Genomic DNA, 4,770 nt, shown 5'->3' on the forward strand with positions numbered 1-4,770 from the left:
TGATCGAGGTTAGGCTCTTCCAGAGAGGGAAATTACAGGCTGTTTAATGTATCAGCCCTTCTACACATAAGTAATTTCCTAACTATAAAATGGATCAATCAATGTGACCAGGCAACATTCACTGAGGGCAACACTGTATTACAAATATACATATCTAGTCATAAATGTGTTGGGTTTTTTTCCTGTGTGACACCAGTCATGAAATGAGAGTGATTTGAAGAATCAGTCAGCAATATGCAAGCGAGCAGAGGTTATCTTTATTCGGCAGCACTGGGTGCATGGGGGATCGCTCCACCAAAGTCATGCACACCGAGGGGACTTTTCAGTCCCCCCTTTATACAAGGTACTCATACCTATTCATTAGTTTTCCAAGAAATTGTTTACATATTCATTACAATTCTGAGAATTCATTTACGTACCTCGTGCCTGCGCAATGTCCTTGAGGAGTTGTCTCTACGCAGACTCTATTCCTTAGCGGCCAAGTTTAAAGCCTCCATCTTCACCATGTTGCATGTACAACAGGAATCTAAGACAAAATGTCCCTTCTAAAGAAAATCAACCCAAGGACTTAGCAGTCTGTACATCCGTCATGTGGCAATAAGGGTCCTTGGACATTTCCTGACTTTTAACTAAACATAGGTGTGTCGTCCTTTAGATAAGTGGTACAGCATTCACTATTCAAGATAAATGAAAAAGCAGAAACCCAAAACAAAACCCAAAGAAGTAACAATGAGGCTTTATTTTCTAAATGTCACAGTTAAAATACATTGACCCCAATTTCCCTCAAGCTTTGTCTAGGAACATTTTAATGTAGACATTTATATATATTTGGCTTATGACAAAAATCTCATGGGAAAGATAATTCTGGAGGGAGGCAGGGAATACTGCTAAGTGGTTTAAACCCAAAATGGTTCCATATTTGGTTACCTGAACTTGTTACAGAAGAGCAGAATTTGTCATACATATCTGGTAATAACTCTGAAATTATGTATCTTGAGATACCCTAAACAAAGCTCTGATGAAGCATGTTCCTTACTTGATGGTAGTGTATGCAAGTATTCGACATCTACATGTCTACATCTGGCTGAAGCAAGGATGGAATCGGTGCTTCAAATAATAATGATGTATATATATATATAACATATAGCAAAGAATTTATGCCTAACTGTGATTATTAAGCAAAGATACGGATTACTTTATTCTCCTGTTTTCTCAGGAATTAAACATATTTTGTGAAAGAGTTGAAGAGTTGATACTACTAGCTAGACAGACTCAGAAACAATTTAACATAAAAGTACATATTCAGGATCCATTCGTACATGTTTGTGTACTTCAAGTAGTTCCATGGGTTGCTGTGGAGTCAGTCTAGATAACATATCTCTATGTTAAAAGAAAACATAAAGAGACAATTTAAGAAGTTTCTCTGAAAAGGTAAAAGCATTTTTTTTCATATATTTGACTTCAATATATATTTTTGTCACACCATGTAAATGGCAAGTATTATATTATTTTGAATATAACAAGGCCTTTTTAACCGATTTAATTCATTCGTTCACAGCTGCAATAAAATAGATCTATGAATAAGGATAATTTCCTCTGCCAACGGATCAAGTTTCTTTATGAGGTACATAGCCTAAAATAAGTGCATTAAGGAAACATGAAATATTAAAAATATTTAGTAATAGTTTAGTGTTCCCAGACTTCAGTTAGCTTTGCACGTAATTGCAATGAAACAATGACATAGGCTATATATTGAAGCTAGAGGCAGAAGCAGTAAATGATTACATTTAAAATCCTTATGCTGCCTTTAGCTAGTGCTGGATGGTGTGTTACTGAAGTATAAGTTTGTTTGGTTTTCTAGAAAATGGCAATTGAGTTTTAAAGTACCAGATACAGCTGTGGGATGGCCACGCTGAGTCTGGGCTGGTCAGTCAGGCTGTGGGCAAGGCAAGGCAGGGCTGTGGGGAGCTTGATGTGAACAGCCAAAAAGGTGACTTGGTTAGAAAGGGAAAATGACTGAATAGAAGAAAATACCAGTTGAAAAACACCAGCAGAGAAAATACCTGCCAGCCTGGGAACCAGAAGCATCCTTGAGAAAAAGTATAGCTGGGCTTTTTTAAGTACAGCTGGGTACCTACAAACTGGAGATATCCTGAGATACCATCAGTAAGTGCAGGAACAAGGAACTGCAACAGAACTTTTCATCTGAAAAGGTGAAAAGAGGAAAATACCCTGAGAAAGTAAGAATTCCTAACTGCCATTGGCTGTTCTAACTGCAAGAGCAGGAAAACAGTCTGGCAAAATAAAAATTGGTCTGAAAGAACAGCAGACATTGTTATTTCTTGGCTGTTCTAGGCAGAAAACAGAAATTAACAGCACCCATTGGCTGCTCACAGTGGTGGTGTCCTATGCCCTTTTATGCCTCAGTGACTTAATTTTTTTCCAGAATTGAGCCTGTCTCTCTGACAACATCCCATCTCCTTTCCTAAACAGGCTGAATTCTCTGCACAGACTTTCTGTGAGATCTTGGACTCCCACAAGGGATGTCTGGCTGACTCCAGATGCTGTGCCATGGATCATCTTTGAAGTGAGACTGTTATTTCATGTTCTCCTGCTGAGACCACTGTGGGGTTTGGCTCGATCTGTCCTCCCGTCTCTGGATGGTCCTCTGGGATTGGTGTGTCCTCCGCTCTGGGATGGTTTGGCCCCTTCTGAAATCTGATTCACTTGATGCTGATATTATATAGCCAAACAAGTAGTTCATCATAATTTATCTGCTCTTGTATTGTTAATAAGTTGCTTCACTAATGGTAAGTTTGTAGTAACCTGCAATAGTATTGTTGCTGTTACTGGTTGATACTGTAATGTTGATTGTTGCTGTACAATTGTTTGCTGCTATTATTGATCACTGCTAGTAATTTGCAATAGCTTAAGATAGATACATATTTGCTTTATTAACCATAGGTACACTTGCTAGTGGTGATTATTTTGTGGTAATCCATAACAGAGTAGAGAAATTTAGAGGATGAAGCCTCCCATGTCCTTATGTATTGCAGAATCCTGTGAACCTTTGGTTGCAATCTCCGTCACCTGCAGGCCAGGTCTCCCTTCAGGCCATGGCAGGGCTGGAGACTGGCCCTGGTGCAGCATTGCAGGTTGGGGGGGTTGACATGGGGTCCTGGGCCATGGGCTGGTCAGGCCATTAAGGCGTGTTAGTGCACTTAAGTCCCTGGCATCTGCCATCAAAGGTGATTCTGGTGTCAAAACCTGTAATTTCTCCCTAGGTCACCTAAAGGGCCATGTCTGTTTTTTTTTCCCAAAGTTAGGCTGGATTCATGTCTACCAGCCTTAGTAGGGGTAAAAATAGAGTGACTGTCTCAATTTTGTAGTTGTTTTTTAGCTCTAATCAAAATATTCTCTATAACAGAAAAGATGTTCAAACAAAATATGAAAGATCAGTTCTGATAAGTCATCCTTGATTACCTCAGTATCAGCACTTAAAAAAAATAAGGAATTAAGAGCTTAAATGCGATAAAGCACTCCTGGAAAGCAGCCAGCAGCAGTGTAAAATAATGCATTGGGCACAAATAGATGGCTTTCCCATTACTTCTTTGAAACAGCGAGATTTTCCTTCAGAAGAAAATGGGCAAGATGCATCAGTTTTTATGCCATGCTGTGGTGACAATTTATTAAATTGATGACTGCTTATGGAAAAGTCTTTGTCTTTAATTAGGAATTGTTTAACTTGGGACAGGGAGCTCAGGGAGCTCAAGGACAACTTTAATGAGCAGGTAGTGTTTGTCCTGAGCTCTCTGAACAAGCAAGATACGAGCGGGAACCTTCAGACTATAATACTGCGTGCAGCTGTATGGTGACAGTAACTACCACACTTGGGTGGCCGGCCAATGTCGCTGATACGTGTGAACTTAAATACGCAACGTATGTAGATTATTTTTTTCATGGAGTATAAAGGCAGGCAAACTCAGGGACTGGGCCAGCTCACCTAGGTGGATGCACCATGTAGGAATTTTCCCAGTTACTGAGAGACTCCTGGCACTGGCTGCAGTAGGGGTTCCTAGCCAAAGTGTGGGCCTGGGTGATGTTAAGGTGGTAATTGGTGATGTTTCTTAGTCTCTGTAATGCTTTCCAGTTACGATTTGATGCTTCACTCCTATTGCTCTCTTACCCTATTGTGCGTAACTGGTACTGTTTCCTTTTATCATATTGCATGCTATTTCCATATATTATAGTGTAATATAATAAACTGCACTTATTCTTATATTTGATTTGGAATTCATTTTTGCTTGGTATCCAGTCTGTCAGCAAAACACCGGCACAGCTCGCTGCGGCGCGGCGATCCCGCCTGGCAGGGTGCTGGGGGTGAAGCTGCCCCTCACCACATCACGGCTCCCCTCCGCAAGCCCAGCCCGGCGGCGGAGGGCACGGCAGGGCCGCCCGCCCCGCTGTTTGCGGACCCCTGCCGCTCCGCCGGAGGTTAACAGGAGTCGGCTCGGTCTCGGCATTCTGAGGGGCGGCGCTGTCCGGACGGCTGGCGTCGGCCACGCCAGTGAAGGCAGCAGCGGTTCGGCTGGCCGACCCGGAGCGGCCCCGGGGGGCACCCCGCGGCAGGCCGCACGCCGCTCACGGGCCGGCAGGGGCGGAGGGGGAGCAAAGGCTGCCCGGAACAACCGGCCACGGCGAGTCCCGCTCGGCGGGGCAACATTGCCGAGCGCACCCGGCAGCACCGCGCAGGCGGCGAGGGCGCGGACC

Source organism: Falco naumanni, chromosome Z (assembly GCF_017639655.2).
Source record: "Falco naumanni isolate bFalNau1 chromosome Z, bFalNau1.pat, whole genome shotgun sequence".
NCBI classification, from domain to species: domain Eukaryota; kingdom Metazoa; phylum Chordata; class Aves; order Falconiformes; family Falconidae; genus Falco; species Falco naumanni.